The sequence below is a fragment of the Rhincodon typus genome, chromosome 13, assembly GCF_021869965.1.
Source record: "Rhincodon typus isolate 14 chromosome 13, sRhiTyp1.1, whole genome shotgun sequence".
NCBI lineage: Eukaryota > Metazoa > Chordata > Chondrichthyes > Orectolobiformes > Rhincodontidae > Rhincodon > Rhincodon typus.
The window spans coordinates 23333213-23351618 of record NC_063344.1 but is presented as its reverse complement, the minus strand read 5'-3'; the positions used below and the strand labels follow the sequence as shown (position 1 = coordinate 23351618).

Below are 18406 nucleotides of genomic sequence, written 5' to 3'. Positions count from 1 at the left end.
CAACTGTCACATCAAAAGACATGTAATACATAGAGAATAAAAACCGAAAGAACTGTGGACGCTGTAAATCAGGAACAAAAACAGAAGTTGCTGGAAAAGCTCAGCATGTCTGGCAGCATCTGTGAAGAAAAAATCAGTTAATGTTTCGGGCCTGGCGCCCCTTCCTCAGAACTGATGGTAGCTAGGAACACATTGGTTTATATGCAGAAAATAGGGAAGGGGATGGGGTAGGGAGTAAACGATAGGATAAAGGATGGAGCCAAAGAGAGAGAAGAGCAGTTGGATAGACAACGGAGTTGATAATGATCTGGCTAGGAGGGTGAGTGGTTGTTGATGGGAAATGTTAGTGACTAACAATAGGTAGTGTGTGATGGCAGGCTGTGTGATATCAAGGCCTGGTGCGTAGGGTAGGGGGCTAGGACATGGGAGAGTTTAGGCCTTAAATTATTGAACTTGATATTGAGTCCGAAAGGCTACAGAGTCCCCAAGCAGAAAATGAGGTGTTGTTCTTCCAGCTTGCACTGAGCTTCACCGGAACACTGCAGCAAGCCAGAGACAGAGATGTGGGCCAGGAAACAGGGTAGTGTGTTAGACATAGACATAGACATAGACATAGACATAGACATAGACATAGACATAGACGTAGACGTAGACATAGACATAGACATAGAACAGAACAGCACAGTACAGGCTCTTCGGCCCACGATGTTGTGCCGAACTTTTACCCTAAACCTAAGGTCTATCTAACCTCCATCCCTACCTTATACTATCATCCATATGCCTATCTAATAGCCGCTTAAATGCCCCTAATGAGGCCGACTCCACTACCTTCTCTGGCAATGCATTCCACGCCCCTACCCCTCTCTGAGTAAACAGCCTACCTCTGAGGTCTCCCCTATATCTACCTCCACTCACTTTAAAACTATGCCTCCTCATAATAGCTACCTCCACCTTAGGAGAAAGTCTCTGGCTATCCACTCTATCTATACCTCTGATCATTTTGTACACCTCTATCAAGTCACCTCTCATCCTTCGTTGTTCTAAAGAGAAAAGCCCTAGCTCTCAAACTTTCCTCGTAAGACCTTCCCTCCATTCCAGGCAACATCCTGGTAAATCTCCTCTGCACCTTTTCCAACGCTTCCACATCTTTCCTGTAATGAGGCGATCAGAGCTGGACACAATACTCCAGATGTGGCCAAACCAGGCTTTTGTATAGTTGGAGCATAACTACATGGCTCTTGAACTCAATCCCTCTATTAATGAAAGCTAACACACCATACGCCTTCGTAACAACTCTATCCACCTGGGTGGACATGAACCCCAAGATCCCTCTGCTCCTCCACACTGCCAAGAATCTTTCCGTTAACCCTGTATTCTGCTTTCAAATTTGTCCTTGTTAAAGTGGCAGGCAACTGAAAGCTCAGGGTTTTTTTTTCCGAGCAGAACGTAGATATTCGGCGAAGCGGTCACCCAGTCTATGCTTCAGTGTTGCTTCACCTGGAAGGTATGTTTGGGCCCCTGGATACTGGGGAGGGAGGAGGTAAATGGCAGGTGTTACACCTTCGCCTGTTGCATGGGAAGGTGCCGTGAGGCTGTTGGGGGGCTGCTGGGAGTGAAGGAAGAGTGTGCCAGGATGTGCTGGAGGGAATGGTCCCTGCGGAAGGTGGACAAGGGTGGGGAGGAGAATATGTGTCTGATGGTGGCATCTCGCTTTATGTGGTGGAAATGGCATCTGATGATCTTCTGGATGTGGATGCTGGTGGGATGGTAGGTGAGGACAAGGGGAATCTTGTCACTGTTGCAGGAGAGAAGAGAGGGGGTGAGGGCAGAAGTGTGGAAGATGAATCAGACCCGGTTGAGGGCCCTGTGATCATGGAGCTGGGGAATCCTCGGTTGAGGAAGAAGGTGGACATTTCAGAGGCTCCTTTTTTGAAGTTGGCCTCATCTGAACATATGTGACGGAGATGGGGGAACTGAGAATGAGATGGAGTCTTTACAGGAAGCAGGGTGCGAGGATGTATAGTCCAGGTAGCTGTGGGAGTCAGTGGGTTAATAATGGATATTAGTGGCCAGTCTATTCCCAGAAATAGAAAGGTTTGTTTGGTGCCTTGAATGGAGGTGAGGGGGGAGGTGTAGGAGCAGGTGAAGCACTTCCTGCGGTTGCAGGGAAAGGTGCCGAGGGTGGTGGGGCTAGTGGGGAGTGTGGAGCAGATGAGGGAGTCACAGAGAGAACAGTCCCTATGAAAGGATGGGAGGAAAATATATTTTTGGTTGTGGGGTCGAATTGTACGTGGCGGAAGTGGCTGAGAATGATACGTTGGATATGGAGGTTAGTGGGATGATCTGTAAGGACCAGGGGGATTCTGTCCTTATTTTTGTTGCGGGGAGAGGATGTGAGGGCAGAGGTGCAGGAAACGCAAGAGATGCGGTCGAGAGCATTTTGACCACTGAAGGGCCAATTTGCGGTCCTTGAAACAAGAGGACATCTGGGATGTGCAGGAGTGGAACACCCCATCTTGGGAGCAGCCGCAGTGGAGGCAGAGGAATTGGGAGTAGGGGACCGCATTCTTTCAGGAAGGTAGGGTTTAGTTCCTGTAATACATAGAGATCCAGTTATAAATCCGTAACGTAAAAGAACAGTCAAGTTTACATTTGTAAAATTCCATTATATGGCAGGCTTCTGATCTTGGTTCTGCAGCCAATGACAATACAGGATTGAGTTTAGGAATAAAATAAAAACCAAAATACAGAAAGCTGCTCTTGTGCACCTTCTAGTGTTGAGTGAAAGAGTGTGACTGAGAGAACAGACAAATGATGGACAAGCAATCTATGTACGTTAAACTGGTGTGTTTGTAGTTAACATCACCAACTTTGGAGCAGAAATGTACAATTAAAGCATTGTTTTTAAACTTGCATCTCCAGCAAAGAATAAATGAATGAAAATAAGGTCATCCGGTCCAGAGGAATACAAGTACATTTGGAAGAAATGGTTTCAGAATGCTTTGAATGAGTTTTTTTTTCCCATTGCTATAAATTGTTTCAACAGGCGGTTGCAAAGCCCTATTTACTCCCTTTTGTAAGTGTTAATTTTTAAAAAGTCACTTTTCCAGTGACAACTTCTCTCTCTCCTTGCAAATGCAAAGTGTTTAAAGGCATGTTCAAAGACACTTTCTACTTGTCTCATGTAAAATGACAACAGAGTCAAAACGTGACTGGAGAAGTCACTTCCTAATGGTGTGATGTCATGGGTGCAACTGCGTGTGTACACATGGATCATGATGGTCATATTGAAAAGCATTGCCATAACTCCTGTGTTGGGAACACAATGTCCAATTATTCTACATTTATAGACTGGAAACCTAAAGCATGTTGTACCATTAACAGCCTCTAATTAAGGAAGATATAATACATCATTTTGTACTGGGCAGATAGATATATTTCTTGAGATAATATTACTATATTATACAAGCAGTTTCAACTTACCTGAATACCAGTTAGTGCAATAAACAATCGGAGAATGTCATTGGTTCCCTCAAAAATACGGAAGATGCGCAAATCTCTCATCACTCTCTCCACACCTGTTTCCTACGGGAACATATTAGTAAAAATAGGTACATAACGTATTTGTATATTAGGTACGTATAACATATGCATACTATTTACATCTATAAATTTCAAATCTTAGACCTTTTGTAGTTTAATGAGTGTCAAAAAACAAGAGCAGGCATTTCTGAAGAAGGGTCCAGACCCGAAACGTCAGCCTTCTTGCTCCTCTGATGCTGCTTGGCCTGCTGTGTTCATCCAGCTCTACACCTTGTTATCTCTTATAGCAGGCATTCACAGTATTGTTAATTCTGCAACTGAGGTCATTGTTACCTCATACATCCTATATAGTAACTCTGAAAACATCTACAGCTCCTCCACAAAAAAACAGAAAAGAAAATCATGTCCCTTACATTCCATTCAGCATCTACAAATGCAGTAGACCTTGTAGTTATCCAGAACCATTATAATCATCTGCACTACCTGCATATATCCCATGCCTCCTAGAATCTGGATACATTCATCAGTCACATACCAGGCGGCCTCCTGTAGAGAACATGAAAAAGATAGTCACAATATTTGGGCAGTACAGTTTTTTCACAGATCATTTGTTTTCAGTATTTAGTAGTTTAATTCATCAAGTATTTCACTTGAACTGATAATTCCTTCCCATGTTTTCTGCCATTCGTTTCTGCTCAGAACTTCCCTCAATTTAATAACAACTTGTATTCATTTAATTTAAAGGGCAATAGGAATGAACCAGAGAAATAGCACAGAGGGTCTGGAATACAATGTGCAAGGTGGCACAGTGGCTCAATGGTTAGCACTGCTGCCTCACATTGCTAGGGACCTGGGTTTGATTCCAGCCTCGGGTGACTGCCTGTGTGGGGTTTGTACGTTTTCCTTGTGTCTGTGTTGGTTTCCTTCCACAATCCAAAGATGTGCAGGCTAGGTGGATTAACCATGGGAAATGCAGGGTTACAGGGATAGGGTGGGAGGAGTGGGTCTGCATGGGATGGTCTTTGGAGGCTTGGCATGGACTTGATGGGCTGAATGGCCTGCTTCCACACTGTAGAGATTCTGTTCCATGATTAATCACATTACTAATTTCAAACATTACAGTTACTACAAGGTGCACACCAAATATTTCTGCAATCTTACTTGTATTGCTTACAATCTATATTATGTCTTTAATAAGAGAAAACATTTTTGCTATGGAATATCTATTTCAAACAATTTCAATTTTATTGCAGGTATTCTATATTCCGTACTTAAAACATTCAGGCAGAAAAACAGGTCTCTATTGATTCCAAAATTCACATAACACAAGAGCCAGGCAATGACCTTCTCCAGCAAAGGAGCATCTTCAGCAATCTCTCAATGGTATTAACCAATTGTCACTAACTAGGGTTTGCCATTGACCAGAAATGAACTCGACCAACCATGTAGATATTTGGGTACAAGAGCAGGTCAGAGGCTTGGAATTCTCTGGCAAATGATTCATTTTGCAAATTCCCAAAATGTATCCACAATATACAAAGCACAAGGATCGTGACTGAATACCATGCACTTGCCCAAGCAAGTGCATCTTCAACAACACCAAAAAACTCAACACTAGACAGGATAAAGCAGCTCACTTAATCAGCACCCCAAACACCAACCTAAACAATCACCCCCTCCATGTCTGACACATAATGCTAGCTGCTGTATGCATCCACAAGATGCAACAATTCTCTAAGACTCCTTCAACAGCACCTTCCAAATCAGTCTCTACCATCTAGAAGACTTAGGGCTGCAAACACATAGGAATAGTACAAAATGCTCGACCCTCTCCAGATGCACAGTATCCTAACTTGGAGCTGGATTGCCATTCCCTCACTGTCACTGGATCAAAATCCTGGAACTCCATGTCTTAGAGCACTGTGGGGAGATTTGCACCAAATGGTCTACAACAGTTCAAGAAGGCAGCTCATCACCGCCTTCTCAAGGGTAGCTAGGGATGGATAACTAATGTTGACCTCTTCAGTGAAATTTTTCATTGCAAACATTACTATTTTTTATTTGTTCTTAGTGTATGAGTCCCATTGGAAATGGCAATGTTACTGAGCATCCCTATTTGCCCTTGAGAAGCTGCTGTTGAGCGATCATCTTGAACCTTGTGGAACATTTGCTGCAGGTACACCCACATTGCTATTCAAGAGAGAGTTGCAAGTGACAGGGAAGGAATTGCAATATAATTCCAAGTCAGGTTGGTGTGCGGCCTGAAGGGGAACTTGAAGGTTGTGGTGTTCCAATACATTTGGCATCTTTGTCCTTCTAAGTGGTAGAAGTTGCTGGTTTGTAAGGTACTGGCGAAGGAGCCTTGACAGGTTAATGAAGTGGATCTTGTATGTGGTATGTAATGCTCCCACCATGCAGTAGTGGTGAAGGTGATGAATGTTTAAGTTGGCGGATATGGTTGCTAATCAAGTGGAATCCTTTGTGCTAGATGGTGTCAAGCTTCTTGAGAGTTGACGGAGCCACATCTAGGCAAATGGAGATTATGCCATGCCCCTCCTAACTTTGCTTTTTATATGGTAGATGGCAACCAGTGAGTCAAGAGAAGAGTCACTCAGTGTACAATTCCCAGCCTCTGACATGCTTTATAGCCAAATTGCCAATATGGTTCATCCAGTTAGATTTATGATCAACGGTGACCCACAGGAAGTTAATGATGGACATTCAGTGATATAATTCCATCAGATTTCAAAGGTAGATGCCTTTTGCTCCTGACAGATTTGCTCCTATTAGAGATCATCATTGCCTGACACTTAGGTATACAAAAGTTGCCTATCATTTAGACTAAGTTTGAATGTTATCCAGGTCCTGTTGCACGCAGGCACAGGCTGCTTCAGTATCTGAAGAGTTGGAAATAGGACTGACCACAGTGCAACATCAAGCAACATCTATACTTCTGACCTCATAATGGAGGGAAGATCATCAATGAAGCAGCTGAAGATGGTTAGATGAAGGACATTACCCTGAGCAGCTCCTGCAGAAATGTTCTGGAGCTGAGATGATTATCCTCCAATGATCACAACTATCTTACTTTGTGCTAGACATGACTCCAGGCAGTAGACAATTCTCCGCCTGATTCACATTGACCTCACCTATGGAATTCAGTTTGTTCTTTCCAAATATGCACCAAGGCTATTGAAGATCTGGAAGGAGTATAGTCCTGACAACCTAAGTTGAGCATCATTGAGCAGGATATTGATAAGTAGTTGCCACTTGATAACACTGTTCCCAACAGCTTCTGTCACTTTGCTGATGACTGAGAGGAGAATGATGAGACGGTAATTGGTCAGATTTGAATTAGCTCTGTACTATATTACCAGATGCACATTTTGGCAGTTTTGCAAATTGTCGGGTAGATAATAGCATTCTAGCTGTACTGGAAAAACCAGTCTAGGGGGGTGCAACAAGGTGCAGGGCTGGATGAACACAGCAGGCCAAGCAGCATCATAGGAGCAGAGAGGCTGACGTTTCGGGTCTAGACCCTTCATCAGAAAAGGGGGAGGGGAAGGGGGTTTTGAAATAAATAGGGAGAGAGTGGGAGGCGGATAGAAGAGGGATAGAGGAGAGGATAGGTGGAGAGGAAACAAACAGGTCGAAGAGGCGGGGATGGGGCCAGGAAAGGTGAGTGTAGGTAGGGAGTTAGGAAGGGGATAGGTCAGTTCAGGGAGGACGGACAGGTCAAGGGGGCGGGATGAGGTTGGTCGGTAGGAGATGGAGGTGTGGCTTGAGGTGGGAGGAGGGGATAGGTGGGAGGAAGAACAGGTTAGGGAGGCAGGGACGAGTTGGACTGGTTTTGGGATGCGGTGGGGGGAGGGGAGATTTTGAAACTTGTGAAATCCACATTGATACCATTGGGCTGCAGGGTTCCCAAGCGGAATATGAGTTGCTGTTCCTGCAACCTTCGGGTGGCATCGTTGTGGCACTGCAGGAGGCCCAGGATGGACATGTCGTCTGAGGAATGGGAGGGGGAGTTGAAATGGTTCGCGACCGGGAGGTGCAGTTGTTTGTTGCGAACCGAGCGTAAGCAATAAAACAGAACAAAGACAGATAACATTTTAAAAATCAAGCAAGCTGCATATACTGTCAAAGGATTTCTAGCACCAGGCAAAACAAAATCCCATCTACACCCCAATCTCATCACTTTACAGGTAACTAAATTCCAGAGACATTTTCCTTCTCTATCAAATCGATAAGTTTGACTGAACTACTTCTACCCAGTTTTGGTCCTGTGATTTGCCATGCCTTTTTCTTTGACTCACGCAACTGAAGTTAGAAATCACACAACACCAGGTGTAATGAGAAACTCTAAGTTATCAGTTGTGTGATGTGGGAGTGCCGGTGTTGGACTGGGATGGACAAGGTCATAAATCACATGACACCAAGTTATAGTCCAACAGGTTTATTTGAAAACACAAGCTTTCGGAGCCTCAGTCCTTCTTCAGGTGTTAGTGAGGAAGGTAGTATCAGACATAGAATTTATAAGTAAAAGATCAAAGGTTCACACCACGGATGAGGATGTATTAAACAAACCTAAGACGCTGTTAAATCTTTAATCACTCAGAAGTTTAAATTGATTAATATGTATATGTAAATCCCCAAATTCTTTTGAAGTCACTGCCCTGAGAGAACTAAAGGTTTTATCAGTGTAAAAAAAAGGGTGACATTTTAGGTCAGACAATGCATGTTAGTTGTGAGGCCTTGTTTAGAATCTGTTTGTGTTTTAGTTTGGAGTCAGACTGGTTTTATTGCTCAAGTAGGAATTTATAAAACGCCACATTGACCGTCTATAAATTGTGTTATTTTTGAACAAAATAAAATGTATCTGCACCCCATAGATTCATGTGTGTGTGCGTGCTTGTGTATGTGTGTGTGTAGGAATGAGAGTGCGCACACACACATACACACTCACACAGATCCTCTCTCGTGCACACACACTCTCACACAGATCCTCTCATACACACAATGTGATTCAAGCACACGCACACATACACACACTGTCTTTACCCCCCATGCACACTGCACATTCTCTCTCTCACACACACACACTGACAAACACGCGCACACACACACCCACACACACACTCTCTCCCCCCTCACACATACACAAATAATGCATAACCACTGAATGTTTTACCAACCGCAAAATTATCTGTTACTTTCTTTCCTTTATATTCCACCACTAAATCACTTGTGTTTCTGAATTGGTCAACATGCAAAATCGATCAGGGGCAGTGCAATGACAACCAAAGTAAAGGAAAGGTAGGAAGAGAGGGAGGGGACAAAATGGAGTTGGAGGGGGAATACTGCAACTGTTGACAGGGACAGTTAATTGTAAACACCGGGTTCATCACTGTAGATTGTGTTTTATATCAAAAATGCAGGCTGGTAGCCCCTAATTGACTTCTTTTACAGACTAAAGCTCCATACAGTGGCTTGAGACCAAAGGCAAAATGGTTACACATTTGCCTCACTAGACTTTTTATATTGAAAATATTGAAATGGAGACAACCAATCTGCATGCTGCAGACCAGGAACAATGGCCTCAAAGGAAAATGAATAGGATACTTTCCTATTCAATTAAGGCAGCACCTAAACAATCATTTGGATACTCACTTCGAAAGTGACAAACCATTACACATTATTACTTAGCCAGTGATACTTTGGCTAGGAAAGGAATGTGCCTACATACATCATGTAAGCCAAGCAACTGTGATATACTAGTCAATGACAATGTTTCAGCCGCTAAGCAGTTGGAAAAAGAAATTCACAAGATAAATCAACCCCTTTGTGTTTCAAGCACCTGTTGTCTTTGCAGAACAGGACAAGCACTGAGACACTGAAGAAACAAGTGGATCCCTTGTGTGTGTTTGTGTGTGTGGGTGTGTGTGTGTGTGTGTCTGTGTGTGTCTGTGTGTGTGTGTCTGTGTGTGTCTGTGTGTGTGTTTGTAATTCTTTTTCCATCCGACTTGTAATATGAACCCTTTTTGCTGATTTTAACAAAACAGGTGCCACAAACAGATTTTTCTTTTAAAAGAAGTTCAATTTAGTGTTGGTGATCCACCCTGACTGTACACTGCAGAAGCCGATTGGTATCTCTGGATACGCAGGGATATGATGCCTGTGCAAGACAGGGAATTTGACATCGGCTTCATCAGTGTGGTTAAGGAAAAGGCCTTTGACAGAATTTGACACATCTACAGGATGGATTGCTCTCTCCAAAATGTGGTTTGGAGGGAGACTCTCAATTCGAAGCACCTGATTTACACAAACAGCTCTATCACAATTTCAGCCAAAGGGAAATCGCAAAGCTTTCTGATCCAAGTCTGGAGTTGAGCAGGGCTACCTCTTCTCCCCTGCTGTAACCATGTGTAGCATTGAGCCTTTTGTTGAGCCAAGCAGGACAGATGCAGTCATGGGAGAGATGACTATCCCAGATGTTGGTGGGACTCAGGTCAAAGTATCCCCGTACATGGGCAACGCCACCATCTTGTTGAATCTGTAATCAGTGCAGGTGTTGAGCAACTGCGACCAGCTCAACAGGCTTCAGGAGCTGAGCTAAGATATGGCAAGAATAAAGTAATGTGCTTGGCAACAGAGTGGACTGATCTTGTGTCCCCTCCAATACTAATGTTGTCCACTAATGAGACAGAGTATATTTTAATTCTAAAATCAGAATATGAATATAAATTATGTAAAATGGCAGTCCCAGGGATGCAGCCAGCATGAGAAATACAGATCACCAAAGGATAATAAGGCTTGTCCAGATGACAATGGGGCAAGGCCATGATCAGAAATGAAAACAACTGTCAGCCACTGGATATTAGTACAGGAGTTCCTTAGGATCATGGCCCAAACCCAACAATTTCTAGCTGTTTCATTTATGATCATCCCTCCATCATGAGTCAAACCTGGGAATATTCGCTGCTTATTGCAGAATGTTCAGCACCATTCATAATTCTTCAGATACTGAAGCAGTCCATGTCCAAATGCAGCAAGACCAGGACAACATTTGAGCTTGGGCTTATAACTGGCAAGAACATTTATGCCCCACAAGTGCTAGGCAATAACTTTCTCCAATAAGAGAGAATCCAACTATTATCATTTGATGTTCAATAGCATTATCATCACTGAATCCACCATTATCAACATAGAGTCGTAGAACCATCGAACATCCTGGGGGATTGCTATTAACCAGAAACTGAACTGCACCAGCCATATAAATATTGTGGCTACAAGGTTGAAGTTGGGATTTCTGCAGCATAAATCACCTCCTGAATCTACAAGGCTGTCTGCTACCTAAAAAATGCAAGTCAGAAGTATAATGGAATATTTTCACTTTCCCAGATGAGCGCAGCTCCAACAACACTCAAGAATCTCAACATCATCCAAGACAAAGCAGCCCACTTGATTGGCACTCCAGTTAATGGCTTCAACATTCACTCTCTCCATCTTTGTTGCACAGAGCCAGTATTTTATACATTCTACAAGATGCACTGCATTAACTCACTGAGATTCCTTAGACAGCAACTTCTAAAACCATGAGTTCTACAATCTAAAAGGACAAGGGCAGCCAATGCATGAGAAGAATAGTGCCTGCAACATCCCCTCCAAGCCTTTCACCATCCTGAATTGGAACTATATCGCCATTCGTTCATAGTTGCTGAGTCAAAATCCTGGAACTTCCTCCCTAGAAGTACTGTGAGTTTACATAAGAGTCCATAACATCATAAGACAAGGAGCAGAATTAGACCATTTGGCCCATTGAGTCTGCTCCACCATTTGATCATTGTTGATATGTTTCTCAGCACCATTCTTCTGCCTTTGCCTGTAATGTTTGATCCCCTTACTAATTAAGAACCATCTCTGTCTTAAATAGACTCAATGACTTGGCCTCTACACCCTTCTGTAGCAATGACTTCCAAAGATTTACCACCCTCTGGCTTAGCAGGGGAGAAGCCCTGTTTGAACTCATCTGAGTTCTAAAGGGTTGTCCCTTCATTCTGAGGCTGTGCCCTACGGTCTTAATCTTTCTTCCTCGTGGGAATATCTTCTCCACGTTCACTCTATCCAGGCCCTTCATTATTCTCTATTTTTCACTTAGATCCCTGTTCATTCTTCTAAACTGCATCAAGTACTGATCCATACCACTCCTGATATGATAAGCCTTTCATTCTGGATCATTTTGGTAAACTTCCTCTGGACCCCCACTGACACCAGCACATCCTTCCTTAGATACAGTGCCCAAAACTGCTCACAATATTCTATGAGGGAGGCGATGGCCTAGTGGTATTATTGCTGGGCTGTTAATCCAGAGACCCAGTTAACATTCTGGGGACCTGGGTTCAAATCCTGCCAAAGTAGATGCTGGAATTTGAATTCAATAAAAATAATCTGGAATTAAGTGTCTAATGATAACCATGAATCCATTGTTGATTGTTGGGGAACATCCCAAGTGGTTCACTAATGTCCTTTAGGGAAGGAAACTACTGGTCCAGCGTACATGTGGCTCCAGACTCTTAACTGCCCTCTGGGTAATTAGGGATGGGCAATAAATGCTGCCTACCTAGCAATGTCTTCATCCTGTGAATGAACAAAGAAATAAAAAAGTGGTCTGATCAGAGCCTTATTCCACCTCAGCAGTACATCCCTGCTCTTGTATTCTGGTCCTCTCAAAATTAATGCTAATATTGCATTTGCCTTCTTAATGGCCAAGAGAATCTGCATGTTAACTTTAAGAGAATACTGAAGTAAGTCTCCCAAACCCTTTTGGCTTCAGATTTCTGAAGCCATTCCCCATTTAGAAAATACTCTATGCCTTTTTTCTTCCAACCAAAGTTCATAAGTTCACACTTGCCCATAGTGTATTCCATCTGTCACTTTTTTGCCCACTCTCCTAGTCTGACCAAGTCCTTCTGCAGTTCCAATGCTTCGTCAGTACGATCCGTCCCTCCACCTACACTTGTGTCATCTGCAAATGTAGCAACAATACTCTCAATTCCTTCCTCTCAAGCATTAATGTATAGCACATGGAGTTCATGAGGATAACTCACCGTTACTTTCTGGCTGGGTACTGTGGATGGGCAATAGGGTCATTGAGTTATACAGCATGGAAACAGACCCTTCGGTCCAATTTGCCCATGCTGACCAAGTTTTCCAAACTAAGCTAGTCCCAATTGCCTGTGTTTGGCTCATATCACGATAGGCCTTTCCTATTCATGTAAATGTCTATCAAATGTTGTAACTGTACTTGCATTTATCACATCCTCTGGCAGTTCATTCTACTTATGAAAATGTTGGCTTAATCAGAGACATCAAATTTTCCACTAATTACATATTTATCATCCATGAATAGTATTTGGGTAGGTAGATGTGTACCACGTCCCTCATACGGCCACTGCCCGATGTTAATTACCTCTGATTCTGCCAGTAATATTTACTCAAATGAATAAAGTAATGTATTCAAACAGAAGATATTTGCCAGGAGGTGCCATTGACAGTACATTATAGGCAATATCTAAAATAAACTGGATCCGGAGGGAATAGACAAAGGAATTTCCAAGGAAGTTAACATCACTTCCCAACTCAGAATAAAACGCGTCACACATGGGGAGTTCATTTTCATTTTACTTTCTCCAGCTAATCTTCACTTCTAATGCACAACACTTCTAACAAATTTTGTAAAAACATTATATTTAATAGTACCCATGTTTCTGAAAAATGTTTCAATCAGAATGAGATTCACCACGTGATTCTGATTCAATGTTTTGTTCCTGAGCAGGTGTTAACATAAAGTGGGCATCAGAAAAACACACACTGATCAGACAAACAATAAGATCACGCGATACAGGAGGCTGATATTTCAAGTCAACAGTGGTTTTTCCATCATTGTACCTGATACTGATGCCCTTCCACTACGTTTCAAAACAGAACTTTAGCAGTGGTCGGCCATTATGTTATTTCCATCTCTATTCATGTCCCACAATCAGATAAATGACTAGTCTTTCCTTTTGAACAAAATACTCACTAATTATCTTTTTGAGTACCAATATAGTTGTATAGAAGCTAATTATTCAAATGTAGCTCATAAATTCAAGCTCCTCAGATTGCAATAAGGAGACAACTTGTGACATTACAGTGTCTTCCATAACTTCAGAATACCCAAAGCTATTCACAATCATTGAACTTCCAAAGTGTCACCATTGTTGCAATGCAAGGGAATCTGACAACCAAAATATGCAGGGCAAGATTTCATGAGGAACAATTAAATAAATGACCACATAATCTGTTTAAGGTTTTATTTCAAAGAAAAAGTATTGGCCAATACACCAAGAGAACTTCCGTACTCTTCTTCAAATGTTGGTAATGAATCATTTATTGCCTGTTGAGAAGAGAGACAGGGGCTCAATTTAATATCTCAGCTAAAACACATATCCCCAACAGTGCAGTAGAATTCTCACTACAACTGATTACACATTCAACCTTTTTTTAATTGAAGCTATTTTTCCTAATCAACATGTTCAGAGATATTATTACAAACTTCTGGAGCAGGTGGGACTTGAACCTGGGCTTTTCAGTCTAGAGGTAGGGGTCTAGCTCTGCACCACAAGAGTCCGTCATGCTCAACCTTTTAGGATGGGGCCTCAATCTATGACCACTTACTCAATCATTGAGCCAAGGCCAACACTTCGCCAGGAACAGGGTTCATGATATAAAATAATGACTATACACTCCCCTCTTATAGAATATATATTGTTTATCCAATATCTGGTATTATATATTATTTAGTTTATAAACTTTTCATTTGTACAGGGAAAATGAAATAAAAGCTCTTTCAGTTATGGAGGGTAGCCTTTAGTTGCTAGGTTTTGATAAAGATAATATTGCCCACTTTGTACTGTAAACTAAATTCAGAAAAATAACTTAAAACAAGCTAACTTCAAAATTATTTTAAGTTAGGGTGAGAGCTGACTAAACTGTCCAGATTTTGGCAGCATGAGTCCCAGGCCATTTCAACTGTCAGGCATCACCTGCATCCACAGAAACATAGAAGACAGGAGTAGGAGAAGGCCATTCAGCCCTTCGAGCCTGCTCCACCATTCATCACAATCTGATTGTCCAATTCAATAGCCTAATCCTGCTTTTACCCCATAACTTTTGATCTCAGTCACCCCCAAGTGCTATATCTAGCCACCTCTTGAATATATTCAATGTTTTGGCATCAACTACTTCCTGTGATAATGAATTCCACAGGCTCACCACTCTTTGGGTGAAGAAATGTCTCCTCATCTCCATCCTAAGTGGTCTACCCCAAATCCTCAGACTGTGGCCCCTGGTTCTGAACACACCTCCCTGCATCTATCATGTCTAGTCCTGTAAGAATTTTGTAAGTTTCTATGACAGCCCCTGTCATTCGTCTGAGCTCCAGCAAAAACAATCCTAACCAAGGCAATCTCCCATCATACATTAGTCCCGCCAACCCCGGAATCAGCCTGGTAAACTTTCACTACATTCCCTCGAGAGCAAGAGCATCCTTCTTCAGAAAAGTAGACCAAAACTGCACACAACATTCGAGGTGTGGCTTCACCAAGGCCTTGTATAACCGCAACAACACATCCCTGCTCCTGTACTCAAAACCTCTTGCAATGAAGGCCAACATACCATTTGCCTTCCACTATTTCTAGAGCTACTTCCTTAAAAACTCTGGGATGTAGATATCAGGCGCTGGAGATTTATCCACCTTCAATCCCATCAATTTTCCCAGCACCATTTTTCTACTAACATTAATCTCCCTCAATTCTTTCCTCTCACTAAATCTTGCATTCTCCAACATTTCTGGTATCTGATTTGTGTCCTCTTTTGTGATGACAGAAGCAAAGTATATATTCAGTTGCTCAGCCATTTCTTTCACCCCTATTATACACACCTCTGTTTCTTAATGAAGGGGACCTACATTTATCTTCACCAATCTCTTCTTCTTCACATACCTAGTGACAGTCTTTATGTTCCCTGTAAGCTTACTTTCATACTGTATTTCCCCTTCTTAATCAATCCGTTGGTTCTTCTTTGCTGAATTCTAAACTGCTTTGAATCCTCAGACATATTATTTTCCTTGGCCAAACTGTATGCTTCTTACTTGGATCGGATACTGTCTCTAATTTCCTTTGTAAGCTCTGGATTGGCCCTATTACTCATTTTGTTTTTGTGCCAGCCAGGAATAAACAATTGTTGCAGTTCCCCCATGCATTCATTGAATGTTTGCCATTGCCTATTCACTGTCATCCCTTTAAGTAACTCCCCAGTCTATCAAGGCCAACTCACACCTCATATCCTCATAGATTCTTTTATTAAGATTCAGCACCGCAGTCTCCAAATCAACTACCTCAATCTCCATCTTGATAAAAATATTCGATCATGTTATGGTCACTCATCCCCAAGGGGTCTTGCACAGCAGTCCACTGCTCAACCAAAACTCCAATCAGGAATGAAATAGATCTGGGAAAGGTTTAAGGCTATCTTCTCCTGTTTGGATTTCTTCAGGCCAAAAATCCTCTTTCTGTTTGGCATACCTGTCTTTATTGTATAGGCCACTGGTTGATACATTATAGATCACTGATTTACTTTTTCTTAACTCACTCATGTGGGCATCATTGGCTGGGCCAACATTTAATGTCAATCCCTACAGGTTGAAGTCTGCAATTTGTCCTTCTTCCTGCTGAAAAGAGCAGATTAGATGACAGCGGGAAGGGGAAGGCCACAGTGAAGAATCACCCTCTAGACTCCTGTACAATTCCAATTTACAGCAAATAGTTTGGCATTATGATCTAGTGGCAAATGGCTACTAAGAACAAAGTGGCTACGGTCACTCATTGGAACAGCTTCCCACCAATACTTGTTTTACTCTGTGAAACATCAAATACTGGCATAAAATTCTGAAGCAGAAATTCTCAATATATTAGTTAAAAGTAATTCAGTAGGTAGAATATTCCTTTCAGAACACCATTGCCACATTCCCTTGGGCCTCATTAAATATATTTGTGAACCTCCTGATCACAAGGCTGCTGAACTTGTCAAAACATGCTTTTGTTTCTTTAACAGCATGTTAATGCTCCGCTGTATAAAGAATAACAGATGGCTCTATAATATACTCAGGAGGCTTGGATGGCATCAAAAGCTGTTAGGGTAGGCTTCACACACTAATTAAAGCCCAGAATATTGCTGACATTGAACTTCATTACATCACTCCCACCATCAGTCTTGCCTCATACTCTGACAGCAAAAATCCATTGTACACACATGAAACTTCAAGAAACAAATTTGCAGAAATTCTTAAAAATTACACAGGATTGTCACAATTTTTAAATGTTAATCATCGTTTGGCTTCTTGATTCTGCAAGAAAATAAAATCAGTAATCAATGATTAATCACAGACTGTTTCTTTCACCACAATCTTAAAATGGACAGGAATGTCAGAAAAAGAAAAAATAATGCATGTTCTTGAAGAACAACAATGAACTTGCAGATTCAAGATTGGCTATGAGGCTAAATTTGCAAAAATAAAACATTTCAACTTCTGTTTGACTGATGTTCACAACATATATGGATCTTGTTCAAGAGGGCTCAACATGCATTTATTGTAAGGTGCACCAAGAACTCAATTGCTTTAAAAAAATGTCCAAAGACTCAATGTTTAGAATCCAAGTGGATGATTTGCTACAACTCCTCCTTTGGTCACAAGCTGTTTTGATATTGTCTTCATGTTACTGATGACCTGCATGCTGGACTCAGACTTTAGTGCATTCAGATTGTTGGTTATACGAGCAAATGCCTGAAATCAAGACAGAAAGTTTGTGAAAATGTTGCATGTTTTTTCCAAAAAGCATTCAAGTAAATCAGAATGTGCAGAGTGAATCTCTGCATCTGTTGTAACACAGAATCCCTGAACAGATATACAAGTTATAAATCCCTCCGCAAGTTTGTAGTGTTATGTTGAATTCTTTCATGATTGAAGGGGTAATTTGTGCTATGTTGTTTCAGAAACAACTTTTTAAATTGACAGTAGCATAAACAAATGGAACAATAATTAGAATCAATTTGTTATAATACTGTTTTAATGATTACATTATCATCCGCTTCCTCATAGTTGGAAGTCTTTTCAAAAACAATAAACCACATCCTTATACCTTGACATAATGGAGTTGGTTGTCTGGCCTTCTTGCAAAATGACACTGTTAGCCTTCTGTGATGTCAGAGTGATGAGCCTGTATGTAAAGATCTGTACCTATTCCTCCTGTATCTTCTGCTACCGGATTCATTCACATGCTGCACTAATTAGCTGCATTGGGCCTTACTGCACTATCCTTACTGATGGGGAAATGTAAATGACATTCTTCATCTGCTTCAATCAAGCTAACACAGATGCAAATTTTTAACTTTTTGTAATCTTTCTATCTCATGCTCTCATCTATTCAAAATAGGAGGGTAGATTATGCAGAGATGTGCTTTCTGCTTTTTATGGTGATGGTCTTCCATGCACAATAGATAGTGAATTCCTGCAGTATTTAACACTAAAGCTTACAGGTACCTAAAAGCGAATCAGAGATAGTAGGAACTGCAGATGCTGGAGAATCTGAGACAACAAGGTGCAGGGCTGGATGAACACAGCAGGCCAAGCAGCATCATAGGAGCAGAAAGGCTGACGTTTCGGGCCTAGACCCTTCATCAGAAAAGGGGGAGGGGAAGGGGGTTCTGAAATACATAGGGAGAGAGTGGGAGGCGGAAAGAAGATGGATAGAGGAGAGGATAGGTG

The 18406-nt window shown here is 41.8% G+C and overlaps 1 protein-coding gene across 1 annotated transcript in view; it reads right to left on the bottom strand.

Moving 5' to 3' along the window:
* The window catches only part of LOC109923563 (disks large homolog 1-like), a 193103-nt gene that overhangs the window by 126154 nt on the left and 48543 nt on the right, over positions 1-18406 (bottom strand). The window lies entirely within an intron of this gene.